Source organism: Canis aureus, chromosome 1 (genome assembly GCF_053574225.1).
Source record: "Canis aureus isolate CA01 chromosome 1, VMU_Caureus_v.1.0, whole genome shotgun sequence".
In the NCBI taxonomy this organism is placed as follows: domain Eukaryota; kingdom Metazoa; phylum Chordata; class Mammalia; order Carnivora; family Canidae; genus Canis; species Canis aureus.
This window is the reverse complement of record NC_135611.1, coordinates 69755857-69770748: the sequence shown is the minus strand read 5'-3', so window position 1 is coordinate 69770748 and position 14892 is coordinate 69755857. Positions and strand designations below refer to the sequence as shown.

The following is a 14892-nucleotide window of genomic DNA, read 5'->3' as shown; positions in this document are numbered from 1 at the left end:
AGAGAGAGCAGGGGAGAATGAGGGAGTGAGCAGACTGGTGTGTCTCTTCTTATGAGGGCACTGATTCATCATGGTGGCCCCACCCTTGTGACCTCCTCCAAATTGACTTCTCCCCCAAAGCTCTCAGCTCCAAATATCAGCACAGTGGGAGTTCAGCATGTGAATTTTGGGGCGGACACAATTCAGTCAATAGCAATAGGAGAGCTATGAGCATAGGGGGCACAGGGGTGATGAGAGATGGCTGGGATGGGTTGTAGACATCTACCATTGTTACCTTCACTGGATGCAGTGCTGCCTGGCATGGCGGGAGTTCTGAGCCTTAGGGATTCCACAGAGTAACCTATTTCAGGAAAAGGTGTTTTGTATTTGTTTATTTTGATGGATCAGTCTCTTCAGAGCTGCTACTGGGACATATTTTCACTAACATGTTTCATAACATATTTTTTTATGTTGATGTTACATTTGTTTTAAATATCTCAAGTAATTTGAAGAGACTTTTTCTCAAGATTCTGTAGGTGGAGTGAGCACATAATACTCATTGACCTAAGAACACGGTAGCATAAAAAAAAAAAAAAAAAAAAAAAAAAAAGAACACGGTAGCACAGTGAGGGTGTGAAAGTACATCCTTAGATGCAGTCTCTTGGTCCTGACTTACTAATGTGAGGATTTGTACTGGAACATACACGCACACCTGAATTTAAACCGTGGAAATGTAAAGGGCAGAGGGTTGGTGTTGTAGGATTAAGGAAGGTTAGTCATTTCTCAGATCTCTTAGCGGAATCTTAAAGTTAATGCATTTTTCTTTAATGATTTGGAGTGTGTTTTGCTTTCCATTAGGTATTTGTATTCATATGACCTGTGGATATAGGATTACCTTTTGTATCCATCATGTCTCGTGTAGGATTGACAAGGACAAAGCAGGGACTTAGCAGCTTTGTGACCATACGATGGTACCTATAAATTTAAATCTAAAGGAGCCTCTATTTTTAAATACAGTCTGAATGAATAAGCAAATTATTTTATAAATGAATCAAAATAGTCCAGTTTTCAACACATAAAAGTGAAACACCTATGTGTTTACAGGTTTTTTTTTTTTTTTTGGTATCTATAAATGATAATTTATAGAGAAAGATTCGATTCTGTGTTCTATACATATGCTTTTGGTGTCTCTCTGTAGGGGGATTCAAATGACAGAAATAAAAAACAAAGTTGGGGGGGAGAAAAAAAAGGGTTAAGAGGCGCAAACCCACAGCCAAAATGATACCAACACTGAGGAGAAATTTTTCAGCAATAGTAGGATTATAAAAACTAGACTCATAAAATTACAGTCGTTGTTAAAACCATTCTTTCTGTGAAGTGTTCACTTAGTGGGCAGAGCGAGCAGCGGGAAGATGACTTTTCCTGTGACCCGTGTGGATTTTCTGGCTGGGGAATGAAGTGGCTTGGCACCCAGCTGGGCATGCCCTTCTCCAGCCCCGTCCCACCTGGGTGGGGCCGGTCCTGCTCTGTAGGCTTTTGGGAGCTGGGTTCCCATCAGCTTCCCAGGCTTCTAATGAGGGAACAGCAGACAGCGGGCTCCATGTACTTTAAAAAAGCTGCGTATGTATTTTAAGGGGGGAGATTTGAGGACATTTCTGTTGTAGCAGTGGGTTTTGTGGGATGTGCTTGTTTGTTTTGGCTTTTGAAGAAAGTTTGCTTTTGCGAGTGTCAATATCCAGGGGCCTGAACATTTGGAAAATACTAATGTACAGAGTCCATGGAGCCTAGGTAAGTATGCTGCTTGGCAGGGGGTGCGTTCAGCTATATTTGATCCAAGTCCTATGTAAAGTACCTTTGTGTGCGTGCGTGTGGCCAGAGTTTAGCTTTGGCCTCCTTGTGTGCATTTTTCTAGGCAGATGTTGAATTTTGTCCAGTTATCTTTAACATAATTGCTTTTTCAGGCTTGACCTATGAGAATAATGGAGCTAGTTGGTTTATGTGACATACTTGTCCTGTTGTTCACAGTCGATTTATTCAGGCGTACGATATACTGTGTGAAAGTGAATTGTTCCTAAAGCACAATGAGCACTGTGTAAGGTTAATAGTTTACAGTTACTCTTTAAACATGTTAAAGGGTGACATATTTTAATTTAGAAACTGCTTCATTTTCAGCCTAACTCATTTGCTTAAAGGCACTTGTACTGTGGTTAGCACAGAGTTGAAGTCACATTTTTTAGCATCTGCAGACTTAGTGGCCACGACCAGCGATCGAGAATTGTATGTTGTTTTGCAGTTGTCACACCCTAAGTAAATACTGTTTGAATAGGGATAAGTATTAACCTCTTTTTTTACTGAATAGGTCATCTGTTGTCACTTTGAAGAAATGGGACAACTCCCCATTATTGCCCAGCTTCTGACATCCAGGCTTAGAAAAAATTATCTTCCTGCTTTTTCTTGATATAATTTATTAACCTGACAACTTCCTTTAAAAAAAAAAAAAAGGACCTTGCTTTAGTGTTCCTTTCTAATGAAACAAGCAGTACCACTGTGACTGCCAGATGATCTCTGCAGGGTCTGTGATTGTCCACCCTGAGGGAATGCTGCTCTTAGACCGCCGAAGCAGTTACCAGCTGGCATATTTGGGGGCAGGGAGGCATGTATGTACCTGTGAAGGAGAGGTTTTCCTTTTGGAGGCCCAGCAAAGAACCATCTCTTAAAGTGATGGGCCACTGGGTGTGGGAATAAATAAATACCTGTGCAGGTGACCCTGGTGCTGTGGACAGCCAGCCGCAGGCGCCCCGCCCCACCTCCACGTGTGTGCCCGTGCGCACCCTGTGATGCGCTGGTGACCTCTAGGGTAACATCCTACTGGATCACAAAGTTGGAAAGGGAAATATTAAGCCTTGACATCTGGGGTTCTTGAATTTTTGTTGGATCTCGAAGGTTGGATGCACATCCTGGCATGTTCTCCAGCAGGATTCTGTACCGAATCAGGTTTACAAATGTTGAATTTTGAGACTCTTCCCTCCAAAGAAAGAAATGTATTTAGCTAAAGCAAAAATATGTCCTAGCCAGCCCCACCCAAGAAGTCCGTGTTTGAAGCTTTTACTAAATAAAATAGTTTTTGAACTAAAGCTCAGAGTAGAAATACTTGGGGGGGGGGTGTGGCCGGGGAGAAAGGCTTGAGGCGTTCCAAATGGCATGTCTCTAATTCCATTGTAGTCACAGCTTTTCCCGCCTGGGGACAGTTGCTTTTCTCACGGCAGCCTCGGATGGTCCATATGCTAACAGTCTGCAGCACCTTCTGCCGACCAGCCAGACTAGTGTCAACATTTGGATCTGCTTACCTCAGCTAGAAAAGTCCTCAGTTTAGTGTCTCCTATTTTAAGAACATGTGCTGTGCACGGGCATGGCTCTTTGGTAGGGCTGTAAATATTTAAAATGGAAGAAGAGCTAACGATCAACATTTTAAAAGTGAATTATAGTTTTCGACGAGGTTCAGATATTTATGCCTGTTGACTGCAGTGTTCCAAAGCTTACGGAGAAGAGGATTTGGAAGTGGGAGATCAGTGTAGGCTGCAGCTTGGTGGCCTTGTCATAGTGTGGTGAGTTGATTGATTTTGACAAGACTTTGTCTTATGACCTACTAAAATGCAGCGTCTGCAGCCTGTGCGTTTATCCTGTGCAGTTAACCTTGGTGGATTTGTCGTTAGCTTATTTGGGAAAAGCCTACTGAACTAAAGAATTTTAGCTAAAGAATTTAGAGTTTTATTCATGCAGAAATAATATTAGACTGGTGGTAGGTTACCAGTTGGTACCAAGTGAGTTTCCTGATGGGGCTGGGGAAGGATCCTATTGGAAGGTAGTTGTGGGATGAGCCTCAGAAAAAGCCCGCTCCCGGGTGCCTGTTAGGAGGAGGAGAGAGTGCTGGTGTTGGCTCTGCTCTGAGCCTGGCTGCGGATGTCATTGGAAGAAACTGCACATTAGGGTATTTTTCTCTTCTGTGGAATGTTGTATGGTGCGGGCACAGATGTTTCCCAAGTACAAGGAACATCACAAAAGACGTTTTATCGAGAAGCCGCCAGATGCATAACGCTGCACCAGAAACATGTAGTTACTCATCTGCAGAAAAGAGTTACCCTCTTAATGTGAGTTTAGGAGCAGAAGTGGGCAGGGAAGAGGTGTAGACAGGAGACATGACCTTGTGCTTGTCAGGCCAGTTTTGTTCGTGCTTTTCCCTGTAAATGTGGAGGATGCTGCTGACAGGTCGGGGATGTTTATGTGTGATCGGCTTAGAAGTTTAATAAGAATCTTCCCAATCTGTTTTATTTCCCTTTAAACAATTTTTTTTGACACTTAAAGAAATCTGTTTCCAAGTTCCCTGTTTTTACTCCTCCAGGAGAGAATAGGAATAATTTTTTTGGCCTACCTGCACGTAAACCAGTGTTCCTTTTTTTTTTTTTTTTTTTTTTTTAAACCAGTGTTCCTGTTAGCCAAGATGCCTTCTTGTCTTCACCCTACACCATAGGGGAAAAAGCTAAAGATGAGCAAGGCTCATTCTCCGGAGCCATAGAAGCCTTCTCTGGAAAAGACTGTTTCTTGAGTCCTTTCACATGTAGGTACCAGACAGCAGCCACGTAGGTGGAAAGAATCATGCTCACAGGATCTTCCAAAGAAGAATTGATTTACTTAAAAGATGTCCAGTTGCTCTAAAAGCTTAGGTTTTGAGCTTTCCCTGCTGAGGAGAGCAGCCTGTGTAGGGTAAGGGGTGGATTCGTCATGTAGGCTGACTTGGAGGCCACTCGAAGTGTCCACCTCTTTGAGATAGAAACGAGCTTAAACTTCATATGCCAGAAAATCAATTTTATTTCAAGCTCTCTTAATGCTACTTTTGAGCTGCAATAGATTGGAAGGCTTTTGTACCCATATGGCTCATTTATGAGGACAGAGCAAGGTGAAAAGGCGCTGTCGCTTATGGCAGTTGTGGCATTTGGATCATCTCCACGGAAGCAGACTCATGCGTGGGATATGTTCATGCAAAATACTGTCCTCTTAAGAAAACTTTTACGTTCTTCAGTTTGTGCAAACTTCTCCCTGAAAAATTTGGCTCCCATATTTGTAGGTCTGTACCTCATCTACCTAGTGTCCTCTCAGCATTCCCTGTAATCGTTGCCCTTTCTCTTCTGTGTCCTTCCCTATTTTTTGTGCCTATGGATGCAAATATGTGTATGTGTATTCACGTATTTATAACTGGCGCATACCTGGCTTTCAGCCTGTAAGGTGTCGTACATCAGGTGTGCTATCTGAATCTTGCTTTTTATACTTAACAGTGTAACTGGGAGATATTTCTGTAACTGGGATGGATACCTTCTTTTTATTTCTTTACAGTTACGTGGGATTCAGCTGTATAATGTCACCTATCGATGGGCATTGATCGTTTGCTATTACGATGTCACGGCGAGTCACCCGTACAGAATTATTTTATGTTACACGTGTGCAGGTGTATGTGTGGAATTTGTTCCTGCAAGCAGGATAATTGGTGAGAGTTGCACGTTTGGAATTCTGACAGCCGCTGACAAGTTGAATTTCATGCCGTTTTCTCTTCTGGCAGTAATTTAAGAATGCCCCTCTGTCCCCGTCGTCTTGTTCAGTGATTACATGATAAAGCTTTTGGATTTTTCCATTCTGAATCTTTAATTTTCGTTTCTTGTACTAGGCGCGTGATGGAGACGTTTTCATACGTTTGTGTCCTTTGTATTCCTCTTAACTCTGTATTTCACTTTCTGCCCCTCATTGGGGGCTAGTCAGCCTTAGCCATTTCAAAAATTGAAAGTTTTTTTTTTTTGTTGTTGTTGTTGTTGTTGTCGTTGAAGGAATTTATAACCAGGACTGTTTTATTTGGCTTTTTTATTCGAGTCACTTAAATTTTGCTAGAGAGCAAATACATACCTAGCAAACACAATTGAGAATGAAAATTAAGTGCTCTTTAAAAAGCATGATGCCTTTTTGGAGTGTTTCACCAAGAGTTCCCGTGAGGCCCATTGTGTGGCTTCCTGAAGATAGGACGCTGATGGCTTCGAAGAAAACCGTTAGCTTTTCAAATGAGTAGTAGTTTCTGAGTCTAAATGACCCACATTTCTGAATTAGTGATGAGTGTTTGGAATCTATATTAAAGCTGGTCTTGCTACCTCTGCCCCTCACTGGGCTGAGAGCGGGGTTCTTTTCATTTCCATTGCTGTGTCTGCTACCTATGTGTGAAAGGCCTCGAGAAACCTTCCTTCCGAGAGAAGGGCCTAAATTATACGATCGACATCCCGAAAATAGGTGAGATTTATCAGGGACCGGTTAGAACATATTGCTTAGGACGGCAGATCAGCAAGTGGGTAGTGAGAGTCTGAGTTTTGCTTTTTTCTACAGATCACGAAGTGTCAGGCACCGTGCTAGACGTCAGTCACGTGATAGCGACGTTGTTTGGGACTGAGGGCAGTGTTGCAGAAGACCTGGAGCTGGACCTTTGGGCTGAATCCCAGCTCTTCCATGTGTTTATGTAGCTTTGTGTAAATCCTTTATCTTGTCTTTCCTCCTTCATCTATCACACGGGAATATTCTTAGTTCCTACTTCAAAGAGTCGTGAAGATTAAAGCAGTCGCCACATGCAGAGTCTCTAGAACAATGCTCAGCAAATAGGTGATATCATCACTATCATTTCTGTTCTGTTACTATTTTATTTTTAGTGAACAAAGGAGCAGAGTCCCTTTTTTCCCCGGAACCTCTATTTGATGACAGCGGCCCACCATTTATTAGGAGTTTACTGTGTGCTAGGCACATTATGTATAGCATCTAATTTAATCCTTCAAGCACCCCAGTGAGTGTGTATTCTATACCTGTTTTGCTTATGAGGAAAATGAACTTCAGCAAGGCTGGATAGCCTCCATGGTTATTACATGGCTAGTAGGAGACACAGCTGGAATTCTAATCCTGGTCTTTTTAAGTTCCCAGACTTGATGTCCAAACCACTGTGTTATTTTATCCAAAGATTAGATAGCTTCGCACAGAAAGAATGGAGATCTAGCTCTGGCTGTTTAAAAGAAAAAAAAAAAATTGGGGCCCCGTCTGAGAGAAGGAATTCAATGCAGTTCGTCAATATTTCTGAGCACACCATGCATAATTGCTTAATGAGGAGCCAGCAGGGGTCGGGATGTCTCTGTCACTTCGATTAGTGTGTGCTGTTGGAGGGTCCGGTAGGACAAGGTTTGTGTGCATGTTGGAGATGAGAATGATAATCCAGTAAGTACTGGAATCCAGTAAGTACTGGGATCCTTAATGACTTCTGCACATTCTAGGAAAAGGTGTCTGTTTTGGGGATGACCCTAGTTGCTTTAGAGAAGACTTCACATTGCCCAGACCTTTCTTGATGTCTTTTTTTTTTTTTTTTAATTTAATTCCAGTGTAGTTACTGTACAGTGTTGTATTAGTTTCAGGTGTGCTGTATAGTGATTCAGCAATTCCGTACATCATCCCATGCTCGTCATCTTAATGAAAGCAGCAAGAACTTGGCTTTTAACAAATAAGATTCTTAGCACTTGTCTTAGGTGTTACTGGAATTGAACAGTATTGAAAATTATGTCCTGATTTTCATTGGATTGGGGGGCCCTCCCAGTGTATGAAGAAACGGAGTCTTACACTTTGAGGAACTCTAAGATCTCATTCTTATTTACAGTTGTTAGGATGAAGAATTTGTCATTTATCCTACCTTAGATATTAACTTTGATAGTAGGCTCTAAGAATTTGTGCATCAGGGAAAAATGGGACGATTTGACAAGCACGGCTCTTAGGTATGAGGGCCATGACCCACCTGAGGTAGTTCCTGCGTGTTTCCAGTTTCTTAAGGCTCATCTATTTATTTTTAACCACTTTGTTTTTGTTTTATTATTTATTTTTAATGTGTCTATATTTTTTTTAAATTTTTATTTATTTATGATAGTCACAGAGAGAGAGAGAGAGAGAGGGCCAGAGACACAGGCAGAGGGAGAAGCAGGCTCCATGCACTGGGAGCCCGACGTGGGATTCGATCCCGGGTCTCCAGGATCGCGCCCTGGGCCAAAGGCAGGCGCCAAACTGCTACGCCACCCAGGGATCCCTTTGTTTTTGTTTTAAAGTAAGCTCCACACCCAGCATGGAGCCCAACACAGGGCTCGAACTCATGACCCGGAGATCAAGACCTGAGCTGAAATCGAGTCAGGTACTTAACCCACTGAGCCACCCAGGCGGCCCAGAGCTCCGTTTTCGGTGCTTGCCTCGGAATATGGGGAGTCTGAGAGTGGCTGCAGGACTGGAACCCCTGGCGCCACCGTGTCCCTTGTTCCTGGTGGGAACTGTGTTGTTTCGCATAATGCGAAGCTCAAGTGTAGAGCCTGGCCTTGTGCGGCGTGCCGGCTCCGCTGTGTCCCCCGGTCCTTGGCCGGTCTCCCTTCCCGGATACGACGGTGGGCACGGCATTTCCGGGGGTCAAGGGCACGGTGCTCGGAGGCAGAGCAGGGGCCTTTAGCGTGGGGCACTCTCCACGGGGAGGGATCTTTCTGGAAGCCTCCCAGGAGGCGTGTTGTGCGTGTCATCTTGGCAGGGGAAGGGGAACCAGCGTGGCCTTCCATGAGTAGATCGCTGCCTTGTGGGCCAGCCTGGAGCCCACCTCCCTGGCCTGTGTGTGGAGGAGAGAAAAGCCCAGCAAAACTGGAGTTCTGTGAAGAGAGAGAGGTGGAGGAAATGGTGCTCTGAGTGTAACCTGACCCTGTCCAGGCTTGCGCTAGCCCAGGGCAACGGTTCTATCTTTTGTGTATGTGGGTTTAATTTAAGCCAGATGCTAGCTTGTATCTTTACAGAAAGAGTTCTGACTCTCTCATAGATTCTTTATCCCTTAAAAACACAAGTCATAGGGTGTGTTATTAAGGTAACTGGGGTGGGCAGCATTGGGTCGTTTAAAAACATCCCTTGTTCATCCTCAGCATATAGAGAACTCAGACTAACAGATTGTCTCTGTGGGATGTAGCTGCACGTATTTGAATATGGGATATGGGACCTTTTAACGCTTGAGAAAAATAAACCTACAAGGGACAGAGGAATCACATGCGCTCGGCCTGCTTTGTTGCTCCTTCCTCTCCAGACATTCTTTTTCCCTTTTTCTTCCCTTTCGTCGTCCTCCTTTCCCCATCCTCTCCTTTTTCTTGCCGTATGTATTTGAGAAACACAGCTCTTACTCTTTCCTGAGTAGTTAGGTGGCTGCTGAATCATTCTTACATTGGGGTTACTGTTTTTGTTTTTCTCTCACATTCGATGCTTCCAGGGAACATGGTTGGGTATTTAAGTACCTTGTCTTGGGCCGTAGCTGTTGGAGGAGCTGGACATAAGCAAGTGATTGTGGGTATTAGAAAGTTGCCCTGTATGCCCCGTGGCCGAGTCACAGTAGATGAAAACCAGTTTTGTCAGACCCAGAAAGTGGCAGAATTGAAGCTGTCCCCACATTGCCCATGTCACAGAGGTCTGTTTGTTGCACAACTAAATGTCTTCCTCTAAGTTCACAGGAAAGCCTCTTGGTTCCCTTACCATCACTTGGGAGGTTAGAAATCCTACTTTTCCATTTGCAAATCTGTGCTCCGCTGTCTGATGGACCGAGCTTTGTTGATAGAAATCCAAGGCCTCCTGTTGGAGGTCTGATCTCAGCCAAGGGTGAGAGCCATCCGCTGGCCGCAGCACCTGCCTCGTCCCTGTACGGGCATCTTATTAGCATCGAGGGCTCGCAGAGTGGCTCTGGTCTCTCGAGGTTTTAAGGAAACGTCTGGACCCAATAATTAGCAGGAACCCCTTGCTTGAAGCTCTCTGCAGGAGTGTCTAGAGTAGTGTATCTGCTTGGCCTCGCTTGTTGTGGCTCTGATGAGGGCACCCGTTGGGTGGCAGGTTTTGGGATAGCGCTAGAGATAGTGCCTGGGAACCGACCTCGCATTTTAAAGGTAAGACAAAGGGCGACCCCGGTGGCTCAGCCCAGGGCCTTATCCCAGAGTCCCGGGATTGAGTCCCACATCAGGCTCCCTGCATGGAGCCTGCTTCTCCCTCTGCCTGGGTCTCTGCCCCTCTCTCTGTGTCTCTCATGAGTGGATAAATGAAATCGTTAAAAAAATAAAAATAAAAATAAAGGTAAGACAAAAAGAATGGTTTTGTGTAACATACTCCTTACCTAACCAGGGCTGACCCTCTGTTGATGGTTTTCCGCTCGGTGGCGTGGTAAGTGATGCGTGCTTTTTCTCATGGAGCCATTACAGTAATGAACCGGCGCTGCCGACCCAGATGGAGAATGCCAACGTGATAATTGTGTCAGAGCCACACGCTTGTGTAATGGGCTGGCTGTGCACAGCAGTATACTTTCTGGTTGCTGATAAGCAGAAGGGTCTTAGTATGTTATATGTCACATAACCATACTAGTGATGGATTTTAGGTGTTTGTAATTGTATTTATAATATGTAATTAGTGGAATGAGCATTTGGGAAATCACAGTTCTGCGTTTGGCTTCCCTAGTCCAGCTTTGTGATCTTGGGCAAACCTCCTGTGTTTCTGAGCCTCCGTTTCCTTGTTGATAAGATAAAATTGAGTGTATCAGACTAGGCAGTTTCACAGCACTCTGCGTGGTACCCCTACCCGCCAGTCTAGGTGCTGGGAACAGAGCAGTGAAGAGAAGAAAGATCCCAGCCCTGACGGGGCTTTCATGGGGGTGGGAGGGGGGCTTGCATTCCACTGCAGGAGTTGCCATTTTAGTGGGTGATGGACTTTAAAGGCTTATCCACATTTGAAACTCTTGAGAGTCACAGGCATGATAATTATGGTGAATGGATGTGCTATAATCATGTTTTCTTGATGGTGGTAATTTGTTCAAGAAACCATTATGTCAACAAAGAACGTAGTGTTTAGGTTTGAGCTTTTGTTCATCTCTTGAAACTATTTTAAGAGTGTACTTATTTACGTAGAATTATACCCACCCTTATTTTTGAGTAATTACAAAATACATTTTTTTTTATACAATTCCCCAGTTCTACTGTTTATCTTGTTTTTTTTTTTTCTTTTAATTTTTATTTAAAGTTTAGTTAGTTCACATACAGTGCAGTATTGGTTTCGGGAGTAGAATTGAGTGATTCAGCAGCAGCGTACAACACCCAGCGCTCATCACAGCAAGTGCTGTCCTTGATACCCTTCACCCCGGTAGCCCATTCCCCACCCACCTCCCTCCTGCTTTTTTATCATGTAACGTGTGTTTGGATGGATGATCCTGATCGGCTCTGAGGTTCTTCAACTTAAAAGTGTGAATACAGTAGTGATTGAGGAAGACTACTTTATGAGGCTTCTCTTTTTTTTTTTTTTTTTAAAGATTTTATGTATTTATCTATGAGAGACAGAGAGAGAGAGAGGCAGAGACACAGGCAGAGGGAGAAGCAGGCTCCACGTAGGGAGCCCGACGTGGGACTTGATCCCGGGACCCCCGCCCACATCACGGATCACGGCCTGGGCTGAAGGCCTAGGCTCAACCACTGAGCCCCCCGGGCACCCCTTGTGGAGGCTTGTTAATGGTGTGGTCATCTGTGCTCTTTCTGTCAGCACCTGGTCTCTACTTTCTGTCCACCAGCTCAGCTGTGATTATGGAGCCAATAATAACATTCAAATATGATTTCCTTTGTGATGGTTACTCATCTATAAATTTCTTATTGCAGGGGGCGGGGGGGCAACCCTAATTATGGTAAATCACAGGATAGAATCCTCTTCTATCATCATTTTCATAAACTGGCATGGATTTTCCTTGAGGACTACGCCAAGAGCCCTGGTTGGTCAGTCATTGCAAACAGTGCAGTTATGAGATACAGGGGTGTGTGGGCCTCCGTCAGGAGCCTTGGACAAATCACTTAACTTTTACCCTTTGCTTATTACATATAAAATGAGGATAATACCTCCCCTGTAGGATGTTTTCAAGAGCAGAAATTATGAATGATGTCTGACACAGTAAGTGACAGCTTTTATGATTAAAATGCAAATATTAATGCTTCTAACATAGTGGAAAGTTTAGTTTCATATTTCATTGCTTTTTTAAATTTATTTTTATTTTTAAATTTTTTTTAATTTTAATTTCATTTTATTATTTTTTAAGTTTCATATTTCATTGCTTCTAAAATATTTTGACCAAAAATGAACATTACTTGTTTGGTCTCCAGGTTATTTCTTACAGCCAAAGTAATTAGAAAGTTACCAATTATCTGGATTAGCTTGAACAAGAGCAGGACATTTTTATTTCAGTTTTTACCAGGACATTGACTCAACTCTTAAAATGTAATTATTAAGGAGTATATACTAAAAATCAACCTTGGTCGTTTCATGATTAATGTAAATAATATTCTCCACTTACGTGGTACATGGAAAATGGCACCTTAAAGAAGGAAACTGGGTGACAAGCATTAAGGACGGCACATGATGAGATGAGCACCGAGTGTTATGCTTACCTGTTGGCAAATTGAATTTAAATAAAATCTTAAAAAATAAAAGAAGGAAAAAGACCTTCTGTGCAATATGGGGCTAGTTCAAGAACTGAGGTAAAGGTCTTATTGGGAGACATGACTTTAAATTTTAAATACCTACTAGTGATAGAGCCACTGGAGAAAACAGAATGGAAGTTCCACAGAAAATTTAAATTAATTCCTTTTCTGGATATTTATCAGAAGAAAATGAAAGCACACTAACTCAGAGGTGTATGCATCCCATGTTCACTGTAGCATTGCTTACAGCAGCCAACGCGTGGAAACAACCTAAGTTTTCATTGATGGGTGGATGGATAAGGAATTTGTGACACACACACATATTTGTTCATAAACAAGAATGAATTCTTGCCATTTGTAATGGCTTGGGTGGATCTGGAGAGCGTCACGCTAAGTGAAATGTTGGAGAAAGACACCTTAACATCTCTTATGTGGGGAAATGAAAACCAACCTGATAAAGAGGACAGCTGGTGGTTCTCAGATGTAGAAGTGGGAGAAAAGGGTGAATTTTCTTTTTTTTTTTTTTTTTTAGTTTAAATAAATTGAGGGAAAAAAAATAACTTAGGTTTATGAATAGTAACTTCATTCTATTTACCCGAGCTTTCATTTCAGCTCCTTAATGTCAGCTTTTTTTTTTTAATATTTTATTTATTCATGAGAGAGAGAGAGAGAGAGAGAGAGAGGCAGAGACACAGGCAGAGGGAGAAGCAGGCTCCATGCCAGGAGCCTGATGCGGGACTCGATCCTGGGTCTCCAGGATCACGCCCTGGGCTGAAGGCAGTGTTAAACGTTTGAGCCACCTGGGCTGCCCCTTAATGTCAGCTTTATAGTGACTTAACAACAAATCATGCGTCTCGTCGTCCTAGTTGAAGGTGATGCCTTAATATTTTTCACGTATTAGTTTATATCGAACTAATATTTTCTCCAAAAAACTACCTGAAGACACAGTATAGTTCCATAGTGTGCAAGATCAGCGGTGCTTGCTCTTCAGGAATGTTGGGGATAACCTTTCTCACGGCAGAACAGCCTGGAAGCTCTGTGGCCATGCTGCTGGGACTGTGGGTTCACTTCCCAATTTGCCCGACACGGTGCTGGAGGCCGACATGGCCACGGAGGGATGTGTCCCTACGGGCCGCGCCTCACGTGGTGGGGATGTAGTGGGGACTAGTCTGCGGCCGCCGGACAGGTGGAGCCGGGGAGGCCGAGGCCCGGCGGGTGGGCCGGGGTAAGTGCCCGGTCCCCTGGCCCCTCTGCCCGGGAGCCCAGGCCCGAGGTCCTCCCTCCTCCCCTCCTGCTCTCCTGCGCCTTCCTCGGCGCTAAGCCTTCCCCGCCGGGCCCGGGGATGCTGGGCGCGGGGAAGGCCCTTCGGACCCTCTGGTCTCCAACTACGCTGTCCCTCTTGGTGGCATCTGGATATTTGGTGCCTTGAGCCGTCACCCAGGATGTGGGCCCCGGATCCACTGCATCCCCCCGTCTCTGCTCGAGGCCGTGCGACAGGAGGTCGGCTCGACAGATGGGTCAGTGCAGTGAATTCAAAACCGGTTGCATCTGAGCCTCTTTTCCTTGGGTTCCCTGTTCCGGCGGCGGGTCTCCCATGGTCCTGGCTTCGACTTCCCCCCCTTCAACTTGCTGCCACCAGCGTGTGACCCCCCCCCCTTGTTGTGTGGGCAGTTGGGACAGGCTCCCCCCTTCCCGCACCTCGTGGCCGGGCCGTCTACCCCACGGGCCTGATGGCATTACTCCTCGGAAGATGCCGTGTGACTCCTCGTTTCTGTCACCCTTGAGGCCTTCCTCGGCGTGATCCAGAGGCACGTGTACGTCTTGGCTTGCCCACTGCCCACACCTATCCTTGCTGCCTCGCTGCCGCGAGCCCCGTCTCCACTGCCACGGCGTGTGCGGTGCATGGGTTCCTGTGGCGGACGCTGTCCTGTTGGCCATTGCCTGTGCCAGGTCGCGCCCAACGGTGACTCCCTTGCCTGGGAGAAGGCATGTCACTTGCCAGTGGCTCAGGGGCCCCCCGTGCTCTCGACTTACCTGCCTGCCGCCTTCCCCTGTCAGCTTCTCGAAGGCAGGCAGTCCTTCCTTGTTCATGTGCCCGGCACGTTCAGCGGAGGCAGGCCGGCTGAACGTCCTCACCCTCCCACATCAGAAGCAAGTAACCTTTTTTTTTTTTTTTTTTTTTTAAGATTTTATTTGTGAGAGAGAGTGTGGGCGTGAGCACGGGGAGGAGCAGAGGGAGAGGGCCAAGCAGACCCTGTGCCCAGTGCAGACCCTGATGTGGGGCTCGATCTCATGACCCTGAGATTGTGACCTGAGCTGAAATCAGGAGGCCGACGCTTAAGTGACTGAG

At 44.9% G+C, this 14892-nt stretch overlaps 1 protein-coding gene across 4 annotated transcripts in view; it reads left to right on the top strand.

Moving 5' to 3' along the window:
* EPB41L2 (erythrocyte membrane protein band 4.1 like 2) overlaps positions 1–14892 on the top strand; it is a 192536-nt gene that overhangs the window by 72868 nt on the left and 104776 nt on the right. The window contains exon 2 of one of the 4 annotated variants that reach the window (XM_077902919.1): positions 3465–3584. The exons of 2 other annotated variants lie outside the window; for them this stretch is intronic. The gene's annotated coding sequence lies outside the window, so the exon portion shown is untranslated. Of the gene's footprint in view, positions 1–595; positions 751–3464; positions 3585–14892 lie in introns of those variants that run through there. One more of the 4 variants, XM_077902906.1, reaches the window with a different exon arrangement.